Raw genomic sequence first — 18,800 nt, 5'->3', positions numbered from 1 at the left:
TTGGATTTAAGCGTCAAAAATGCTGAACACCAGCTCCCTGTGACTTTTCATAGCTCAAACCATTCCCAACTACCTCTTTTTACACCAAAAGTGTTAAGAGACTCAACAACCCATGTGTACTATCTGTCATTTGGGTTCACAATTCCTTAACTATCAGAATTGTTTTAGAACTGAAAGGGAAAGTTCTAAGTTGGGGACAAGATCTCTTAAGAAAAGAGGAATATGCTGCCCCGTGTGAGGATCGAACTCACGACCTTCAGATTATGAGACTGACGCGCTACCTACTGCGCTAACGAGGCAAGACACACATGCTAATCTGCAGACATTTCTTGTGCAAGGCACGAAACTTATTTTTTTCATATTGTCAATGAGTTTGAAGGTATCTATTCCCATATGGTCTAGCGGTTAGGATTCCTGGTTTTCACCCAGGCGTCCCGGGTTCGACTCCCGGTATGGGAATGCACTTTTTTCTGTACTACTGCCAACATTCAAAGACCGAAATGTGTTTTGCAGATAAAAGTATTTCAGATAGAATTTGCACAATGCAGTCACAAATGCTAAACACCAGGGTATTTGTCATTCATTCTGACCTTTTGCACAAGATTTAATTTTGTTTCATAGCTTAACTCATTCTCAACTACACCTTTTTACTCCAAAGTGTTAAGGGACTCAACAATCCATGTGTTCTGTCTGTCGTTAGGGCTCCTACTTCCTTTCCAATCGGAAACGTTTCAGAAATTAATGGGAAAGTTCTGAGTTGGTAACAAAATCTCTTGAGAAAAGGAGGGAGTATTACCACGTGTGAGGAATAAAATCATATTCTTCAGATTACCAACTGATATGCTAATTATGGTGTTCATGTGGTAAGTTTTAGCTTTAGTGATGTAAAAGTTATTCAATCAAAGCATAAAACTTTTTTTTTTTTTTTTAAAACTGTTTTGTTGGATAGTGTAAAGCTTTACCCATGTGGAAAAGGACCTAGTATCCCTGGTTTACTGGTTCAATTCCTGCTATGGGAGTGACCCTCCTTTGGTACATGTACGCACATTCAAAAGCTGCCACGTACCTTGTAGATGGAATCAGTTTAGGTTTGAGCTGCTCTATGCAGCAAAAATGTCAACCACCAGAGTTTTTGGATATTTATTTGCACCACATACCATTGGAGGTCAAATCTCAAACCATTCTTATTTCTCTTATTTAACTCCTAGGTTTTAAGGGACTCAGCAACCCTTTTTTCCCTGTCTGTCATTAGAGCTCTCCTCCTTGCTGCAATCGGTTATGTTTTGGTACTGAATGGGAAAAATCGGTGGCTCTCTAGCCACGATGGAGACAGAATTCATTGAAAAAACAAGGGGCCAGTGCCTCTTCTGACCATCAAACGTTCAACCTTCAGCTTATGAGACTGATTTGCTTCCTACTGTGTTAACGAGGCAAGTTGCGAAAACTGAACAGCAGAAGTTTCTTGTGCCAAGTAGTAAACTTCTTTTTTTTAGATTGTCACTGATTCTGATATGCATCATTTCCCATATGGTCTAGCGGTTAGGATTCCTGGTTCTCACCCAGGCGGCCCGGGTTCGACTCCCGGTATGGGAAAGTACCCTTTTCTGTACTACCGCCAACTTTCAAAGACTGACACGTTGTTTTCGGACCAAAGTATTTCAGGTACAATTTGGATTTAAGCGTCAAAAATGCTGAACACCAGCTCCCTGTGACTTTTCATAGCTCAAACCATTCCCAACTACCTCTTTTTACACCAAAAGTGTTAAGAGACTCAACAACCTATGTGTACTATCTGTCATTTGGGTTCACAATTCCTTAACTATCAGAATTGTTTTAGAACTGAAAGGGAAAGTTCTAAGTTGGGGACAAGATCTCTTAAGAGGAATATGCTGCCCCGTGTGAGGATCGAACTCACGACCTTCAGATTATGAGACTGACGCGCTACCTACTGCGCTAACGAGGCAAGACACACATGCTAATCTGCAGACATTTCTTGTGCAAGGCACGAAACTTATTTTTTTCATATTGTCAATGAGTTTGAAGGTATCTATTCCCATATGGTCTAGCGGTTAGGATTCCTGGTTTTCACCCAGGCGGCCCGGGTTCGACTCCCGGTATGGGAATGCACTTTTTTCTGTACTACTGCCAACATTCAAAGACCGAAATGTGTTTTGCAGATAAAAGTATTTCAGATAGAATTTGCACAATGCAGTCACAAATGCTAAACACCAGGGTATTTGTCATTCATTCTGACCTTTTGCACAAGATTTAATTTTGTTTCATAGCTTAACTCATTCTCAACTACACCTTTTTACTCCAAAGTGTTAAGGGACTCAACAATCCATGTGTTCTGTCTGTCGTTAGGGCTCCTACTTCCTTTCCAATCGGAAACGTTTCAGAAATTAATGGGAAAGTTCTGAGTTGGTAACAAAATCTCTTGAGAAAAGGAGGGAGTATTACCACGTGTGAGGAATAAAATCATATTCTTCAGATTACCAACTGATATGCTAATTATGGTGTTCATGTGGTAAGTTTTAGCTTTAGTGATGTAAAAGTTATTCAATCAAAGCATAAAACTTCTTTTTTTTTTTTTTTTTTTAAAACTGTTTTGTTGGATAGTGTAAAGCTTTACCCATGTGGAAAAGGACCTAGTATCCCTGGTTTACTGGTTCAATTCCTGCTATGGGAGTGACCCTCCTTTGGTACATGTACGCACATTCAAAAGCTGCCACGTACCTTGTAGATGGAATCAGTTTAGGTTTGAGCTGCTCTATGCAGCAAAAATGTCAACCACCAGAGTTTTTGGATATTTATTTGCACCACATACCATTGGAGGTCAAATCTCAAACCATTCTTATTTCTCTTATTTAACTCCTAGGTTTTAAGGGACTCAGCAACCCTTTTTTCCCTGTCTGTCATTAGAGCTCTCCTCCTTGCTGCAATCGGTTATGTTTTGGTACTGAATGGGAAAAATCGGTGGCTCTCTAGCCACGATGGAGACAGAATTGATTGAAAAAACAAGGGGCCAGTGCCTCTTCTGACCATCAAACGTTCAACCTTCAGCTTATGAGACTGATTTGCTTCCTACTGTGTTAACGAGGCAAGTTGCGAAAACTGAACAGCAGAAGTTTCTTGTGCCAAGTAGTAAACTTCTTTTTTTTAGATTGTCACTGATTCTGATATGCATCATTTCCCATATGGTCTAGCCGTTAGGATTCCTGGTTCTCACCCAGGCGGCCCGGGTTCGACTCCCGGTATGGGAAAGTACCCTTTTCTGTACTACCGCCAACTTTCAAAGACTGACACGTTGTTTTCGGACCAAAGTATTTCAGGTACAATTTGGATTTAAGCGTCAAAAATGCTGAACACCAGCTCCCTGTGACTTTTCATAGCTCAAACCATTCCCAACTACCTCTTTTTACACCAAAAGTGTTAAGAGACTCAACAACCCATGTGTACTATCTGTCATTTGGGTTCACAATTCCTTAACTATCAGAATTGTTTTAGAACTGAAAGGGAAAGTTCTAAGTTGGGGACAAGATCTCTTAAGAGGAATATGCTGCCCCGTGTGAGGATCGAACTCACGACCTTCAGATTATGAGACTGACGCGCTACCTACTGCGCTAACGAGGCAAGACACACATGCTAATCTGCAGACATTTCTTGTGCAAGGCACGAAACTTATTTTTTTCATATTGTCAATGAGTTTGAAGGTATCTATTCCCATATGGTCTAGCGGTTAGGATTCCTGGTTTTCACCCAGGCGGCCCGGGTTCGACTCCCGGTATGGGAATGCACTTTTTTCTGTACTACTGCCAACATTCAAAGACCGAAATGTGTTTTGCAGATAAAAGTATTTCAGATAGAATTTGCACAATGCAGTCACAAATGCTAAACACCAGGGTATTTGTCATTCATTCTGACCTTTTGCACAAGATTTAATTTTGTTTCATAGCTTAACTCATTCTCAACTACACCTTTTTACTCCAAAGTGTTAAGGGACTCAACAATCCATGTGTTCTGTCTGTCGTTAGGGCTCCTACTTCCTTTCCAATCGGAAACGTTTCAGAAATTAATGGGAAAGTTCTGAGTTGGTAACAAAATCTCTTGAGAAAAGGAGGGAGTATTACCACGTGTGAGGAATAAAATCATATTCTTCAGATTACCAACTGATATGCTAATTATGGTGTTCATGTGGTAAGTTTTAGCTTTAGTGATGTAAAAGTTATTCAATCAAAGCATAAAACTTCTTTTTTTTTTTTTTTTTTTAAAACTGTTTTGTTGGATAGTGTAAAGCTTTACCCATGTGGAAAAGGACCTAGTATCCCTGGTTTACTGGTTCAATTCCTGCTATGGGAGTGACCCTCCTTTGGTACATGTACGCACATTCAAAAGCTGCCACGTACCTTGTAGATGGAATCAGTTTAGGTTTGAGCTGCTCTATGCAGCAAAAATGTCAACCACCAGAGTTTTTGGATATTTATTTGCACCACATACCATTGGAGGTCAAATCTCAAACCATTCTTATTTCTCTTATTTAACTCCTAGGTTTTAAGGGACTCAGCAACCCTTTTTTCCCTGTCTGTCATTAGAGCTCTCCTCCTTGCTGCAATCGGTTATGTTTTGGTACTGAATGGGAAAAATCGGTGGCTCTCTAGCCACGATGGAGACAGAATTCATTGAAAAAACAAGGGGCCAGTGCCTCTTCTGACCATCAAACGTTCAACCTTCAGCTTATGAGACTGATTTGCTTCCTACTGTGTTAACGAGGCAAGTTGCGAAAACTGAACAGCAGAAGTTTCTTGTGCCAAGTAGTAAACTTCTTTTTTTTAGATTGTCACTGATTCTGATATGCATCATTTCCCATATGGTCTAGCGGTTAGGATTCCTGGTTCTCACCCAGGCGGCCCGGGTTCGACTCCCGGTATGGGAAAGTACCCTTTTCTGTACTACCGCCAACTTTCAAAGACTGACACGTTGTTTTCGGACCAAAGTATTTCAGGTACAATTTGGATTTAAGCGTCAAAAATGCTGAACACCAGCTCCCTGTGACTTTTCATAGCTCAAACCATTCCCAACTACCTCTTTTTACACCAAAAGTGTTAAGAGACTCAACAACCCATGTGTACTATCTGTCATTTGGGTTCACAATTCCTTAACTATCAGAATTGTTTTAGAACTGAAAGGGAAAGTTCTAAGTTGGGGACAAGATCTCTTAAGAAAAGAGGAATATGCTGCCCCGTGTGAGGATCGAACTCACGACCTTCAGATTATGAGACTGACGCGCTACCTACTGCGCTAACGAGGCAAGACACACATGCTAATCTGCAGACATTTCTTGTGCAAGGCACGAAACTTATTTTTTTCATATTGTCAATGAGTTTGAAGGTATCTATTCCCATATGGTCTAGCGGTTAGGATTCCTGGTTTTCACCCAGGCGGCCCGGGTTCGACTCCCGGTATGGGAATGCACTTTTTTCTGTACTACTGCCAACATTCAAAGACCGAAATGTGTTTTGCAGATAAAAGTATTTCAGATAGAATTTGCACAATGCAGTCACAAATGCTAAACACCAGGGTATTTGTCATTCATTCTGACCTTTTGCACAAGATTTAATTTTGTTTCATAGCTTAACTCATTCTCAACTACACCTTTTTACTCCAAAGTGTTAAGGGACTCAACAATCCATGTGTTCTGTCTGTCGTTAGGGCTCCTACTTCCTTTCCAATCGGAAACGTTTCAGAAATTAATGGGAAAGTTCTGAGTTGGTAACAAAATCTCTTGAGAAAAGGAGGGAGTATTACCACGTGTGAGGAATAAAATCATATTCTTCAGATTACCAACTGATATGCTAATTATGGTGTTCATGTGGTAAGTTTTAGCTTTAGTGATGTAAAAGTTATTCAATCAAAGCATAAAACTTTTTTTTTTTTTTTTTTTTTTTTAAACTGTTTTGTTGGATAGTGTAAAGCTTTACCCATGTGGAAAAGGACCTAGTATCCCTGGTTTACTGGTTCAATTCCTGCTATGGGAGTGACCCTCCTTTGGTACATGTACGCACATTCAAAAGCTGCCACGTACCTTGTAGATGGAATCAGTTTAGGTTTGAGCTGCTCTATGCAGCAAAAATGTCAACCACCAGAGTTTTTGGATATTTATTTGCACCACATACCATTGGAGGTCAAATCTCAAACCATTCTTATTTCTCTTATTTAACTCCTAGGTTTTAAGGGACTCAGCAACCCTTTTTTCCCTGTCTGTCATTAGAGCTCTCCTCCTTGCTGCAATCGGTTATGTTTTGGTACTGAATGGGAAAAATCGGTGGCTCTCTAGCCACGATGGAGACAGAATTCATTGAAAAAACAAGGGGCCAGTGCCTCTTCTGACCATCAAACGTTCAACCTTCAGCTTATGAGACTGATTTGCTTCCTACTGTGTTAACGAGGCAAGTTGCGAAAACTGAACAGCAGAAGTTTCTTGTGCCAAGTAGTAAACTTCTTTTTTTTAGATTGTCACTGATTCTGATATGCATCATTTCCCATATGGTCTAGCGGTTAGGATTCCTGGTTCTCACCCAGGCGGCCCGGGTTCGACTCCCGGTATGGGAAAGTACCCTTTTCTGTACTACCGCCAACTTTCAAAGACTGACACGTTGTTTTCGGACCAAAGTATTTCAGGTACAATTTGGATTTAAGCGTCAAAAATGCTGAACACCAGCTCCCTGTGACTTTTCATAGCTCAAACCATTCCCAACTACCTCTTTTTACACCAAAAGTGTTAAGAGACTCAACAACCCATGTGTACTATCTGTCATTTGGGTTCACAATTCCTTAACTATCAGAATTGTTTTAGAACTGAAAGGGAAAGTTCTAAGTTGGGGACAAGATCTCTTAAGAAAAGAGGAATATGCTGCCCCGTGTGAGGATCGAACTCACGACCTTCAGATTATGAGACTGACGCGCTACCTACTGCGCTAACGAGGCAAGACACACATGCTAATCTGCAGACATTTCTTGTGCAAGGCACGAAACTTATTTTTTTCATATTGTCAATGAGTTTGAAGGTATCTATTCCCATATGGTCTAGCGGTTAGGATTCCTGGTTTTCACCCAGGCGGCCCGGGTTCGACTCCCGGTATGGGAATGCACTTTTTTCTGTACTACTGCCAACATTCAAAGACCGAAATGTGTTTTGCAGATAAAAGTATTTCAGATAGAATTTGCACAATGCAGTCACAAATGCTAAACACCAGGGTATTTGTCATTCATTCTGACCTTTTGCACAAGATTTAATTTTGTTTCATAGCTTAACTCATTCTCAACTACACCTTTTTACTCCAAAGTGTTAAGGGACTCAACAATCCATGTGTTCTGTCTGTCGTTAGGGCTCCTACTTCCTTTCCAATCGGAAACGTTTCAGAAATTAATGGGAAAGTTCTGAGTTGGTAACAAAATCTCTTGAGAAAAGGAGGGAGTATTACCACGTGTGAGGAATAAAATCATATTCTTCAGATTACCAACTGATATGCTAATTATGGTGTTCATGTGGTAAGTTTTAGCTTTAGTGATGTAAAAGTTATTCAATCAAAGCATAAAACTTCTTTTTTTTTTTTTTTTTTTTTTTAAACTGTTTTGTTGGATAGTGTAAAGCTTTACCCATGTGGAAAAGGACCTAGTATCCCTGGTTTACTGGTTCAATTCCTGCTATGGGAGTGACCCTCCTTTGGTACATGTACGCACATTCAAAAGCTGCCACGTACCTTGTAGATGGAATCAGTTTAGGTTTGAGCTGCTCTATGCAGCAAAAATGTCAACCACCAGAGTTTTTGGATATTTATTTGCACCACATACCATTGGAGGTCAAATCTCAAACCATTCTTATTTCTCTTATTTAACTCCTAGGTTTTAAGGGACTCAGCAACCCTTTTTTCCCTGTCTGTCATTAGAGCTCTCCTCCTTGCTGCAATCGGTTATGTTTTGGTACTGAATGGGAAAAATCGGTGGCTCTCTAGCCACGATGGAGACAGAATTGATTGAAAAAACAAGGGGCCAGTGCCTCTTCTGACCATCAAACGTTCAACCTTCAGCTTATGAGACTGATTTGCTTCCTACTGTGTTAACGAGGCAAGTTGCGAAAACTGAACAGCAGAAGTTTCTTGTGCCAAGTAGTAAACTTCTTTTTTTTAGATTGTCACTGATTCTGATATGCATCATTTCCCATATGGTCTAGCGGTTAGGATTCCTGGTTCTCACCCAGGCGGCCCGGGTTCGACTCCCGGTATGGGAAAGTACCCTTTTCTGTACTACCGCCAACTTTCAAAGACTGACACGTTGTTTTCGGACCAAAGTATTTCAGGTACAATTTGGATTTAAGCGTCAAAAATGCTGAACACCAGCTCCCTGTGACTTTTCATAGCTCAAACCATTCCCAACTACCTCTTTTTACACCAAAAGTGTTAAGAGACTCAACAACCCATGTGTACTATCTGTCATTTGGGTTCACAATTCCTTAACTATCAGAATTGTTTTAGAACTGAAAGGGAAAGTTCTAAGTTGGGGACAAGATCTCTTAAGAAAAGAGGAATATGCTGCCCCGTGTGAGGATCGAACTCACGACCTTCAGATTATGAGACTGACGCGCTACCTACTGCGCTAACGAGGCAAGACACACATGCTAATCTGCAGACATTTCTTGTGCAAGGCACGAAACTTATTTTTTTCATATTGTCAATGAGTTTGAAGGTATCTATTCCCATATGGTCTAGCGGTTAGGATTCCTGGTTTTCACCCAGGCGTCCCGGGTTCGACTCCCGGTATGGGAATGCACTTTTTTCTGTACTACTGCCAACATTCAAAGACCGAAATGTGTTTTGCAGATAAAAGTATTTCAGATAGAATTTGCACAATGCAGTCACAAATGCTAAACACCAGGGTATTTGTCATTCATTCTGACCTTTTGCACAAGATTTAATTTTGTTTCATAGCTTAACTCATTCTCAACTACACCTTTTTACTCCAAAGTGTTAAGGGACTCAACAATCCATGTGTTCTGTCTGTCGTTAGGGCTCCTACTTCCTTTCCAATCGGAAACGTTTCAGAAATTAATGGGAAAGTTCTGAGTTGGTAACAAAATCTCTTGAGAAAAGGAGGGAGTATTACCACGTGTGAGGAATAAAATCATATTCTTCAGATTACCAACTGATATGCTAATTATGGTGTTCATGTGGTAAGTTTTAGCTTTAGTGATGTAAAAGTTATTCAATCAAAGCATAAAACTTCTTTTTTTTTTTTTTTTTTTTAAACTGTTTTGTTGGATAGTGTAAAGCTTTACCCATGTGGAAAAGGACCTAGTATCCCTGGTTTACTGGTTCAATTCCTGCTATGGGAGTGACCCTCCTTTGGTACATGTACGCACATTCAAAAGCTGCCACGTACCTTGTAGATGGAATCAGTTTAGGTTTGAGCTGCTCTATGCAGCAAAAATGTCAACCACCAGAGTTTTTGGATATTTATTTGCACCACATACCATTGGAGGTCAAATCTCAAACCATTCTTATTTCTCTTATTTAACTCCTAGGTTTTAAGGGACTCAGCAACCCTTTTTTCCCTGTCTGTCATTAGAGCTCTCCTCCTTGCTGCAATCGGTTATGTTTTGGTACTGAATGGGAAAAATCGGTGGCTCTCTAGCCACGATGGAGACAGAATTGATTGAAAAAACAAGGGGCCAGTGCCTCTTCTGACCATCAAACGTTCAACCTTCAGCTTATGAGACTGATTTGCTTCCTACTGTGTTAACGAGGCAAGTTGCGAAAACTGAACAGCAGAAGTTTCTTGTGCCAAGTAGTAAACTTCTTTTTTTTAGATTGTCACTGATTCTGATATGCATCATTTCCCATATGGTCTAGCGGTTAGGATTCCTGGTTCTCACCCAGGCGGCCAGGGTTTGACTCCCGGTATGGGAAAGTACCCTTTTCTGTACTACCGCCAACTTTCAAAGACTGACACGTTGTTTTCGGACCAAAGTATTTCAGGTACAATTTGGATTTAAGCGTCAAAAATGCTGAACACCAGCTCCCTGTGACTTTTCATAGCTCAAACCATTCCCAACTACCTCTTTTTACACCAAAAGTGTTAAGAGACTCAACAACCCATGTGTACTATCTGTCATTTGGGTTCACAATTCCTTAACTATCAGAATTGTTTTAGAACTGAAAGGGAAAGTTCTAAGTTGGGGACAAGATCTCTTAAGAAAAGAGGAATATGCTGCCCCGTGTGAGGATCGAACTCACGACCTTCAGATTATGAGACTGACGCGCTACCTACTGCGCTAACGAGGCAAGACACACATGCTAATCTGCAGACATTTCTTGTGCAAGGCACGAAACTTATTTTTTTCATATTGTCAATGAGTTTGAAGGTATCTATTCCCATATGGTCTAGCGGTTAGGATTCCTGGTTTTCACCCAGGCGGCCCGGGTTCGACTCCCGGTATGGGAATGCACTTTTTTCTGTACTACTGCCAACATTCAAAGACCGAAATGTGTTTTGCAGATAAAAGTATTTCAGATAGAATTTGCACAATGCAGTCACAAATGCTAAACACCAGGGTATTTGTCATTCATTCTGACCTTTTGCACAAGATTTAATTTTGTTTCATAGCTTAACTCATTCTCAACTACACCTTTTTACTCCAAAGTGTTAAGGGACTCAACAATCCATGTGTTCTGTCTGTCGTTAGGGCTCCTACTTCCTTTCCAATCGGAAACGTTTCAGAAATTAATGGGAAAGTTCTGAGTTGGTAACAAAATCTCTTGAGAAAAGGAGGGAGTATTACCACGTGTGAGGAATAAAATCATATTCTTCAGATTACCAACTGATATGCTAATTATGGTGTTCATGTGGTAAGTTTTAGCTTTAGTGATGTAAAAGTTATTCAATCAAAGCATAAAACTTCTTTTTTTTTTTTTTTTTTTTTTTAAACTGTTTTGTTGGATAGTGTAAAGCTTTACCCATGTGGAAAAGGACCTAGTATCCCTGGTTTACTGGTTCAATTCCTGCTATGGGAGTGACCCTCCTTTGGTACATGTACGCACATTCAAAAGCTGCCACGTACCTTGTAGATGGAATCAGTTTAGGTTTGAGCTGCTCTATGCAGCAAAAATGTCAACCACCAGAGTTTTTGGATATTTATTTGCACCACATACCATTGGAGGTCAAATCTCAAACCATTCTTATTTCTCTTATTTAACTCCTAGGTTTTAAGGGACTCAGCAACCCTTTTTTCCCTGTCTGTCATTAGAGCTCTCCTCCTTGCTGCAATCGGTTATGTTTTGGTACTGAATGGGAAAAATCGGTGGCTCTCTAGCCACGATGGAGACAGAATTGATTGAAAAAACAAGGGGCCAGTGCCTCTTCTGACCATCAAACGTTCAACCTTCAGCTTATGAGACTGATTTGCTTCCTACTGTGTTAACGAGGCAAGTTGCGAAAACTGAACAGCAGAAGTTTCTTGTGCCAAGTAGTAAACTTCTTTTTTTTAGATTGTCACTGATTCTGATATGCATCATTTCCCATATGGTCTAGCGGTTAGGATTCCTGGTTCTCACCCAGGCGGCCCGGGTTCGACTCCCGGTATGGGAAAGTACCCTTTTCTGTACTACCGCCAACTTTCAAAGACTGACATGTTGTTTTCGGACCAAAGTATTTCAGGTACAATTTGGATTTAAGCGTCAAAAATGCTGAACACCAGCTCCCTGTGACTTTTCATAGCTCAAACCATTCCCAACTACCTCTTTTTACACCAAAAGTGTTAAGAGACTCAACAACCCATGTGTACTATCTGTCATTTGGGTTCACAATTCCTTAACTATCAGAATTGTTTTAGAACTGAAATGGAAAGTTCTAAGTTGGGGACAAGATCTCTTAAGAGGAATATGCTGCCCCGTGTGAGGATCGAACTCACGACCTTCAGATTATGAGACTGACGCGCTACCTACTGCGCTAACGAGGCAAGACACACATGCTAATCTGCAGACATTTCTTGTGCAAGGCACGAAACTTATTTTTTTCATATTGTCAATGAGTTTGAAGGTATCTATTCCCATATGGTCTAGCGGTTAGGATTCCTGGTTTTCACCCAGGCGGCCCGGGTTCGACTCCCGGTATGGGAATGCACTTTTTTTCTGTACTACTGCCAACATTCAAAGACCGAAATGTGTTTTGCAGATAAAAGTATTTCAGATAGAATTTGCACAATGCAGTCACAAATGCTAAACACCAGGGTATTTGTCATTCATTCTGACCTTTTGCACAAGATTTAATTTTGTTTCATAGCTTAACTCATTCTCAACTACACCTTTTTACTCCAAAGTGTTAAGGGACTCAACAATCCATGTGTTCTGTCTGTCGTTAGGGCTCCTACTTCCTTTCCAATCGGAAACGTTTCAGAAATTAATGGGAAAGTTCTGAGTTGGTAACAAAATCTCTTGAGAAAAGGAGGGAGTATTACCACGTGTGAGGAATAAAATCATATTCTTCAGATTACCAACTGATATGCTAATTATGGTGTTCATGTGGTAAGTTTTAGCTTTAGTGATGTAAAAGTTATTCAATCAAAGCATAAAACTTCTTTTTTTTTTTTTTTTTTTAAAACTGTTTTGTTGGATAGTGTAAAGCTTTACCCATGTGGAAAAGGACCTAGTATCCCTGGTTTACTGGTTCAATTCCTGCTATGGGAGTGACCCTCCTTTGGTACATGTACGCACATTCAAAAGCTGCCACGTACCTTGTAGATGGAATCAGTTTAGGTTTGAGCTGCTCTATGCAGCAAAAATGTCAACCACCAGAGTTTTTGGATATTTATTTGCACCACATACCATTGGAGGTCAAATCTCAAACCATTCTTATTTCTCTTATTTAACTCCTAGGTTTTAAGGGACTCAGCAACCCTTTTTTCCCTGTCTGTCATTAGAGCTCTCCTCCTTGCTGCAATCGGTTATGTTTTGGTACTGAATGGGAAAAATCGGTGGCTCTCTAGCCACGATGGAGACAGAATTGATTGAAAAAACAAGGGGCCAGTGCCTCTTCTGACCATCAAACGTTCAACCTTCAGCTTATGAGACTGATTTGCTTCCTACTGTGTTAACGAGGCAAGTTGCGAAAACTGAACAGCAGAAGTTTCTTGTGCCAAGTAGTAAACTTCTTTTTTTTAGATTGTCACTGATTCTGATATGCATCATTTCCCATATGGTCTAGCGGTTAGGATTCCTGGTTCTCACCCAGGCGGCCCGGGTTCGACTCCCGGTATGGGAAAGTACCCTTTTCTGTACTACCGCCAACTTTCAAAGACTGACACGTTGTTTTCGGACCAAAGTATTTCAGGTACAATTTGGATTTAAGCGTCAAAAATGCTGAACACCAGCTCCCTGTGACTTTTCATAGCTCAAACCATTCCCAACTACCTCTTTTTACACCAAAAGTGTTAAGAGACTCAACAACCCATGTGTACTATCTGTCATTTGGGTTCACAATTCCTTAACTATCAGAATTGTTTTAGAACTGAAAGGGAAAGTTCTAAGTTGGGGACAAGATCTCTTAAGAAAAGAGGAATATGCTGCCCCATGTGAGGATCGAACTCACGACCTTCAGATTATGAGACTGACGCACTACCTACTGCGCTAACGAGGCAAGACACACATGCTAATCTGCAGACATTTCTTGTGCAAGGCACGAAACTTATTTTTTTCATATTGTCAATGAGTTTGAAGGTATCTATTCCCATATGGTCTAGCGGTTAGGATTCCTGGTTTTCACCCAGGCGGCCCGGGTTCGACTCCCGGTATGGGAATGCACTTTTTTCTGTACTACTGCCAACATTCAAAGACCGAAATGTGTTTTGCAGATAAAAGTATTTCAGATAGAATTTGCACAATGCAGTCACAAATGCTAAACACCAGGGTATTTGTCATTCATTCTGACCTTTTGCACAAGATTTAATTTTGTTTCATAGCTTAACTCATTCTCAACTACACCTTTTTACTCCAAAGTGTTAAGGGACTCAACAATCCATGTGTTCTGTCTGTCGTTAGGGCTCCTACTTCCTTTCCAATCGGAAACGTTTCAGAAATTAATGGGAAAGTTCTGAGTTGGTAACAAAATCTCTTGAGAAAAGGAGGGAGTATTACCACGTGTGAGGAATAAAATCATATTCTTCAGATTACCAACTGATATGCTAATTATGGTGTTCATGTGGTAAGTTTTAGCTTTAGTGATGTAAAAGTTATTCAATCAAAGCATAAAACTTCTTTTTTTTTTTTTTTTTTTTTTTAAACTGTTTTGTTGGATAGTGTAAAGCTTTACCCATGTGGAAAAGGACCTAGTATCCCTGGTTTACTGGTTCAATTCCTGCTATGGGAGTGACCCTCCTTTGGTACATGTACGCACATTCAAAAGCTGCCACGTACCTTGTAGATGGAATCAGTTTAGGTTTGAGCTGCTCTATGCAGCAAAAATGTCAACCACCAGAGTTTTTGGATATTTATTTGCACCACATACCATTGGAGGTCAAATCTCAAACCATTCTTATTTCTCTTATTTAACTCCTAGGTTTTAAGGGACTCAGCAACCCTTTTTTCCCTGTCTGTCATTAGAGCTCTCCTCCTTGCTGCAATCGGTTATGTTTTGGTACTGAATGGGAAAAATCGGTGGCTCTCTAGCCACGATGGAGACAGAATTGATTGAAAAAACAAGGGGCCAGTGCCTCTTCTGACCATCAAACGTTCAACCTTCAGCTTATGAGACTGATTTGCTTCCTACTGTGTTAACGAGGCAAGTTGCGAAAACTGAACAGCAGAAGTTTCTTGTGCCAAGTAGTAAACTTCTTTTTTTTAGATTGTCACTGATTCTGATATGCATCATTTCCCATATGGTCTAGCGGTTAGGATTCCTGGTTCTCACCCAGGCGGCCCGGGTTCGACTCCCGGTATGGGAAAGTACCCTTTTCTGTACTACCGCCAACTTTCAAAGACTGACACGTTGTTTTCGGACCAAAGTATTTCAGGTACAATTTGGATTTAAGCGTCAAAAATGCTGAACACCAGCTCCCTGTGACTTTTCATAGCTCAAACCATTCCCAACTACCTCTTTTTACACCAAAAGTGTTAAGAGACTCAACAACCCATGTGTACTATCTGTCATTTGGGTTCACAATTCCTTAACTATCAGAATTGTTTTAGAACTGAAAGGGAAAGTTCTAAGTTGGGGACAAGATCTCTTAAGAAAAGAGGAATATGCTGCCCCATGTGAGGATCGAACTCACGACCTTCAGATTATGAGACTGACGCACTACCTACTGCGCTAACGAGGCAAGACACACATGCTAATCTGCAGACATTTCTTGTGCAAGGCACGAAACTTATTTTTTTCATATTGTCAATGAGTTTGAAGGTATCTATTCCCATATGGTCTAGCGGTTAGGATTCCTGGTTTTCACCCAGGCGGCCCGGGTTCGACTCCCGGTATGGGAATGCACTTTTTTCTGTACTACTGCCAACATTCAAAGACCGAAATGTGTTTTGCAGATAAAAGTATTTCAGATAGAATTTGCACAATGCAGTCACAAATGCTAAACACCAGGGTATTTGTCATTCATTCTGACCTTTTGCACAAGATTTAATTTTGTTTCATAGCTTAACTCATTCTCAACTACACCTTTTTACTCCAAAGTGTTAAGGGACTCAACAATCCATGTGTTCTGTCTGTCGTTAGGGCTCCTACTTCCTTTCCAATCGGAAACGTTTCAGAAATTAATGGGAAAGTTCTGAGTTGGTAACAAAATCTCTTGAGAAAAGGAGGGAGTATTACCACGTGTGAGGAATAAAATCATATTCTTCAGATTACCAACTGATATGCTAATTATGGTGTTCATGTGGTAAGTTTTAGCTTTAGTGATGTAAAAGTTATTCAATCAAAGCATAAAACTTCTTTTTTTTTTTTTTTTTTTTTTTAAACTGTTTTGTTGGATAGTGTAAAGCTTTACCCATGTGGAAAAGGACCTAGTATCCCTGGTTTACTGGTTCAATTCCTGCTATGGGAGTGACCCTCCTTTGGTACATGTACGCACATTCAAAAGCTGCCACGTACCTTGTAGATGGAATCAGTTTAGGTTTGAGCTGCTCTATGCAGCAAAAATGTCAACCACCAGAGTTTTTGGATATTTATTTGCACCACATACCATTGGAGGTCAAATCTCAAACCATTCTTATTTCTCTTATTTAACTCCTAGGTTTTAAGGGACTCAGCAACCCTTTTTTCCCTGTCTGTCATTAGAGCTCTCCTCCTTGCTGCAATCGGTTATGTTTTGGTACTGAATGGGAAAAATCGGTGGCTCTCTAGCCACGATGGAGACAGAATTGATTGAAAAAACAAGGGGCCAGTGCCTCTTCTGACCATCAAACGTTCAACCTTCAGCTTATGAGACTGATTTGCTTCCTACTGTGTTAACGAGGCAAGTTGCGAAAACTGAACAGCAGAAGTTTCTTGTGCCAAGTAGTAAACTTCTTTTTTTTAGATTGTCACTGATTCTGATATGCATCATTTCCCATATGGTCTAGCGGTTAGGATTCCTGGTTCTCACCCAGGCGGCCCGGGTTCGACTCCCGGTATGGGAAAGTACCCTTTTCTGTACTACCGCCAACTTTCAAAGACTGACACGTTGTTTTCGGACCAAAGTATTTCAGGTACAATTTGGATTTAAGCGTCAAAAATGCTGAACACCAGCTCCCTGTGACTTTTCATAGCTCAAACCATTCCCAACTACCTCTTTTTACACCAAAAGTGTTAAGAGACTCAACAACCCATGTGTACTATCTGTCATTTGGGTTCACAATTCCTTAACTATCAGAATTGTTTTAGAACTGAAAGGGAAAGTTCTAAGTTGGGGACAAGATCTCTTAAGAAAAGAGGAATATGCTGCCCCGTGTGAGGATCGAACTCACGACCTTCAGATTATGAGACTGACGCGCTACCTACTGCGCTAACGAGGCAAGACACACATGCTAATCTGCAGACATTTCTTGTGCAAGGCACGAAACTTATTTTTTTCATATTGTCAATGAGTTTGAAGGTATCTATTCCCATATGGTCTAGCGGTTAGGATTCCTGGTTTTCACCCAGGCGTCCCGGGTTCGACTCCCGGTATGGGAATGCACTTTTTTCTGTACTACTGCCAACATTCAAAGACCGAAATGTGTTTTGCAGATAAAAGTATTTCAGATAGAATTTGCACAATGCAGTCACAAATGCTAAACACCAGGGTATTTGTCATTCATTCTGACCTTTTGCACAAGATTTAATTTTGTTTCATAGCTTAACTCATTCTCAACTACACCTTTTTACTCCAAAGTGTTAAGGGACTCAACAATCCATGTGTTCTGTCTGTCGTTAGGGCTCCTACTTCCTTTCCAATCGGAAACGTTTCAGAAATTAATGGGAAAGTTCTGAGTTGGTAACAAAATCTCTTGAGAAAAGGAGGGAGTATTACCACGTGTGAGGAATAAAATCATATTCTTCAGATTACCAACTGATATGCTAATTATGGTGTTCATGTGGTAAGTTTTAGCTTTAGTGATGTAAAAGTTATTCAATCAAAGCATAAAACTTCTTTTTTTTTTTTTTTTTTTTAAACTGTTTTGTTGGATAGTGTAAAGCTTTACCCATGTGGAAAAGGACCTAGTATCCCTGGTTTACTGGTTCAATTCCTGCTATGGGAGTGACCCTCCTTTGGTACATGTACGCACATTCAAAAGCTGCCACGTACCTTGTAGATGGAATCAGTTTAGGTTTGAGCTGCTCTATGCAGCAAAAATGTCAACCACCAGAGTTTTTGGATATTTATTTGCACCACATACCATTGGAGGTCAAATCTCAAACCATTCTTATTTCTCTTATTTAACTCCTAGGTTTTAAGGGACTCAGCAACCCTTTTTTCCCTGTCTGTCATTAGAGCTCTCCTCCTTGCTGCAATCGGTTATGTTTTGGTACTGAATGGGAAAAATCGGTGGCTCTCTAGCCACGATGGAGACAGAATTGATTGAAAAAACAAGGGGCCAGTGCCTCTTCTGACCATCAAACGTTCAACCTTCAGCTTATGAGACTGATTTGCTTCCTACTGTGTTAACGAGGCAAGTTGCGAAAACTGAACAGCAGAAGTTTCTTGTGCCAAGTAGTAAACTTCTTTTTTTTAGATTGTCACTGATTCTGATATGCATCATTTCCCATATGGTCTAGCGGTTAGGATTCCTGGTTCTCACCCAGGCGGCCAGGGTTTGACTCCCGGTATGGGAAAGTACCCTTTTCTGTACTACCGCCAACTTTCAAAGACTGACACGTTGTTTTCGGACCAAAGTATTTCAGGTACAATTTGGATTTAAGCGTCAAAAATGCTGAACACCAGCTCCCTGTGACTTTTCATAGCTCAAACCATTCCCAACTACCTCTTTTTACACCAAAAGTGTTAAGAGACTCAACAACCCATGTGTACTATCTGTCATTTGGGTTCACAATTCCTTAACTATCAGAATTGTTTTAGAACTGAAAGGGAAAGTTCTAAGTTGGGGACAAGATCTCTTAAGAAAAGAGGAATATGCTGCCCCGTGTGAGGATCGAACTCACGACCTTCAGATTATGAGACTGACGCGCTACCTACTGCGCTAACGAGGCAAGACACACATGCTAATCTGCAGACATTTCTTGTGCAAGGCACGAAACTTATTTTTTTCATATTGTCAATGAGTTTGAAGGTA

At 40.4% G+C, this 18,800-nt stretch overlaps 34 non-coding genes across 34 annotated transcripts; 22 read left to right on the top strand and 12 right to left on the bottom strand.

Moving 5' to 3' along the window:
* Positions 1-226: 226 nt before the first annotated feature.
* On the bottom strand, positions 227-299 carry TRNAM-CAU (transfer RNA methionine (anticodon CAU)). The gene has a single exon. It is a non-coding gene; the product is annotated as a tRNA-Met (tRNA).
* Positions 300-387: 88 nt separating this feature from the next.
* TRNAE-UUC (transfer RNA glutamic acid (anticodon UUC)) lies at positions 388-459 on the top strand. The gene has a single exon. It is a non-coding gene; the product is annotated as a tRNA-Glu (tRNA).
* A 1,062-nt stretch (positions 460-1,521) lies between these two features.
* Positions 1,522-1,593, top strand: TRNAE-CUC (transfer RNA glutamic acid (anticodon CUC)). The gene has a single exon. It is a non-coding gene; the product is annotated as a tRNA-Glu (tRNA).
* A 297-nt stretch (positions 1,594-1,890) lies between these two features.
* TRNAM-CAU (transfer RNA methionine (anticodon CAU)) lies at positions 1,891-1,963 on the bottom strand. Its single transcript has one exon. It is a non-coding gene; the product is annotated as a tRNA-Met (tRNA).
* An 88-nt stretch (positions 1,964-2,051) lies between these two features.
* On the top strand, positions 2,052-2,123 carry TRNAE-UUC (transfer RNA glutamic acid (anticodon UUC)). The gene has a single exon. It is a non-coding gene; the product is annotated as a tRNA-Glu (tRNA).
* A 1,068-nt stretch (positions 2,124-3,191) lies between these two features.
* Positions 3,192-3,263, top strand: TRNAE-CUC (transfer RNA glutamic acid (anticodon CUC)). Its single transcript has one exon. It is a non-coding gene; the product is annotated as a tRNA-Glu (tRNA).
* Positions 3,264-3,560: 297 nt separating this feature from the next.
* TRNAM-CAU (transfer RNA methionine (anticodon CAU)) lies at positions 3,561-3,633 on the bottom strand. The gene has a single exon. It is a non-coding gene; the product is annotated as a tRNA-Met (tRNA).
* An 88-nt stretch (positions 3,634-3,721) lies between these two features.
* On the top strand, positions 3,722-3,793 carry TRNAE-UUC (transfer RNA glutamic acid (anticodon UUC)). Its single transcript has one exon. It is a non-coding gene; the product is annotated as a tRNA-Glu (tRNA).
* Positions 3,794-4,861: 1,068 nt separating this feature from the next.
* TRNAE-CUC (transfer RNA glutamic acid (anticodon CUC)) lies at positions 4,862-4,933 on the top strand. The gene has a single exon. It is a non-coding gene; the product is annotated as a tRNA-Glu (tRNA).
* A 302-nt stretch (positions 4,934-5,235) lies between these two features.
* On the bottom strand, positions 5,236-5,308 carry TRNAM-CAU (transfer RNA methionine (anticodon CAU)). Its single transcript has one exon. It is a non-coding gene; the product is annotated as a tRNA-Met (tRNA).
* Positions 5,309-5,396: 88 nt separating this feature from the next.
* Positions 5,397-5,468, top strand: TRNAE-UUC (transfer RNA glutamic acid (anticodon UUC)). The gene has a single exon. It is a non-coding gene; the product is annotated as a tRNA-Glu (tRNA).
* A 1,069-nt stretch (positions 5,469-6,537) lies between these two features.
* On the top strand, positions 6,538-6,609 carry TRNAE-CUC (transfer RNA glutamic acid (anticodon CUC)). Its single transcript has one exon. It is a non-coding gene; the product is annotated as a tRNA-Glu (tRNA).
* A 302-nt stretch (positions 6,610-6,911) lies between these two features.
* TRNAM-CAU (transfer RNA methionine (anticodon CAU)) lies at positions 6,912-6,984 on the bottom strand. The gene has a single exon. It is a non-coding gene; the product is annotated as a tRNA-Met (tRNA).
* An 88-nt stretch (positions 6,985-7,072) lies between these two features.
* Positions 7,073-7,144, top strand: TRNAE-UUC (transfer RNA glutamic acid (anticodon UUC)). The gene has a single exon. It is a non-coding gene; the product is annotated as a tRNA-Glu (tRNA).
* Positions 7,145-8,215: 1,071 nt separating this feature from the next.
* TRNAE-CUC (transfer RNA glutamic acid (anticodon CUC)) lies at positions 8,216-8,287 on the top strand. The gene has a single exon. It is a non-coding gene; the product is annotated as a tRNA-Glu (tRNA).
* Positions 8,288-8,589: 302 nt separating this feature from the next.
* TRNAM-CAU (transfer RNA methionine (anticodon CAU)) lies at positions 8,590-8,662 on the bottom strand. The gene has a single exon. It is a non-coding gene; the product is annotated as a tRNA-Met (tRNA).
* An 88-nt stretch (positions 8,663-8,750) lies between these two features.
* On the top strand, positions 8,751-8,822 carry TRNAE-UUC (transfer RNA glutamic acid (anticodon UUC)). The gene has a single exon. It is a non-coding gene; the product is annotated as a tRNA-Glu (tRNA).
* A 1,068-nt stretch (positions 8,823-9,890) lies between these two features.
* On the top strand, positions 9,891-9,962 carry TRNAE-CUC (transfer RNA glutamic acid (anticodon CUC)). The gene has a single exon. It is a non-coding gene; the product is annotated as a tRNA-Glu (tRNA).
* Positions 9,963-10,264: 302 nt separating this feature from the next.
* Positions 10,265-10,337, bottom strand: TRNAM-CAU (transfer RNA methionine (anticodon CAU)). The gene has a single exon. It is a non-coding gene; the product is annotated as a tRNA-Met (tRNA).
* Positions 10,338-10,425: 88 nt separating this feature from the next.
* On the top strand, positions 10,426-10,497 carry TRNAE-UUC (transfer RNA glutamic acid (anticodon UUC)). The gene has a single exon. It is a non-coding gene; the product is annotated as a tRNA-Glu (tRNA).
* A 1,071-nt stretch (positions 10,498-11,568) lies between these two features.
* TRNAE-CUC (transfer RNA glutamic acid (anticodon CUC)) lies at positions 11,569-11,640 on the top strand. Its single transcript has one exon. It is a non-coding gene; the product is annotated as a tRNA-Glu (tRNA).
* Positions 11,641-11,937: 297 nt separating this feature from the next.
* On the bottom strand, positions 11,938-12,010 carry TRNAM-CAU (transfer RNA methionine (anticodon CAU)). Its single transcript has one exon. It is a non-coding gene; the product is annotated as a tRNA-Met (tRNA).
* Positions 12,011-12,098: 88 nt separating this feature from the next.
* TRNAE-UUC (transfer RNA glutamic acid (anticodon UUC)) lies at positions 12,099-12,170 on the top strand. The gene has a single exon. It is a non-coding gene; the product is annotated as a tRNA-Glu (tRNA).
* Positions 12,171-13,239: 1,069 nt separating this feature from the next.
* TRNAE-CUC (transfer RNA glutamic acid (anticodon CUC)) lies at positions 13,240-13,311 on the top strand. The gene has a single exon. It is a non-coding gene; the product is annotated as a tRNA-Glu (tRNA).
* Positions 13,312-13,613: 302 nt separating this feature from the next.
* Positions 13,614-13,686, bottom strand: TRNAM-CAU (transfer RNA methionine (anticodon CAU)). Its single transcript has one exon. It is a non-coding gene; the product is annotated as a tRNA-Met (tRNA).
* An 88-nt stretch (positions 13,687-13,774) lies between these two features.
* Positions 13,775-13,846, top strand: TRNAE-UUC (transfer RNA glutamic acid (anticodon UUC)). The gene has a single exon. It is a non-coding gene; the product is annotated as a tRNA-Glu (tRNA).
* Positions 13,847-14,917: 1,071 nt separating this feature from the next.
* Positions 14,918-14,989, top strand: TRNAE-CUC (transfer RNA glutamic acid (anticodon CUC)). Its single transcript has one exon. It is a non-coding gene; the product is annotated as a tRNA-Glu (tRNA).
* Positions 14,990-15,291: 302 nt separating this feature from the next.
* Positions 15,292-15,364, bottom strand: TRNAM-CAU (transfer RNA methionine (anticodon CAU)). The gene has a single exon. It is a non-coding gene; the product is annotated as a tRNA-Met (tRNA).
* Positions 15,365-15,452: 88 nt separating this feature from the next.
* Positions 15,453-15,524, top strand: TRNAE-UUC (transfer RNA glutamic acid (anticodon UUC)). The gene has a single exon. It is a non-coding gene; the product is annotated as a tRNA-Glu (tRNA).
* A 1,071-nt stretch (positions 15,525-16,595) lies between these two features.
* TRNAE-CUC (transfer RNA glutamic acid (anticodon CUC)) lies at positions 16,596-16,667 on the top strand. Its single transcript has one exon. It is a non-coding gene; the product is annotated as a tRNA-Glu (tRNA).
* Positions 16,668-16,969: 302 nt separating this feature from the next.
* On the bottom strand, positions 16,970-17,042 carry TRNAM-CAU (transfer RNA methionine (anticodon CAU)). The gene has a single exon. It is a non-coding gene; the product is annotated as a tRNA-Met (tRNA).
* An 88-nt stretch (positions 17,043-17,130) lies between these two features.
* Positions 17,131-17,202, top strand: TRNAE-UUC (transfer RNA glutamic acid (anticodon UUC)). The gene has a single exon. It is a non-coding gene; the product is annotated as a tRNA-Glu (tRNA).
* A 1,068-nt stretch (positions 17,203-18,270) lies between these two features.
* On the top strand, positions 18,271-18,342 carry TRNAE-CUC (transfer RNA glutamic acid (anticodon CUC)). Its single transcript has one exon. It is a non-coding gene; the product is annotated as a tRNA-Glu (tRNA).
* A 302-nt stretch (positions 18,343-18,644) lies between these two features.
* TRNAM-CAU (transfer RNA methionine (anticodon CAU)) lies at positions 18,645-18,717 on the bottom strand. Its single transcript has one exon. It is a non-coding gene; the product is annotated as a tRNA-Met (tRNA).
* Positions 18,718-18,800: the final 83 nt, after the last annotated feature.

The sequence above is a fragment of the Ranitomeya variabilis genome, chromosome 5, assembly GCF_051348905.1.
Source record: "Ranitomeya variabilis isolate aRanVar5 chromosome 5, aRanVar5.hap1, whole genome shotgun sequence".
In the NCBI taxonomy this organism is placed as follows: Eukaryota; Metazoa; Chordata; class Amphibia; order Anura; family Dendrobatidae; genus Ranitomeya; species Ranitomeya variabilis.
This window is presented reverse-complemented; position numbering and strand designations above follow the sequence as displayed.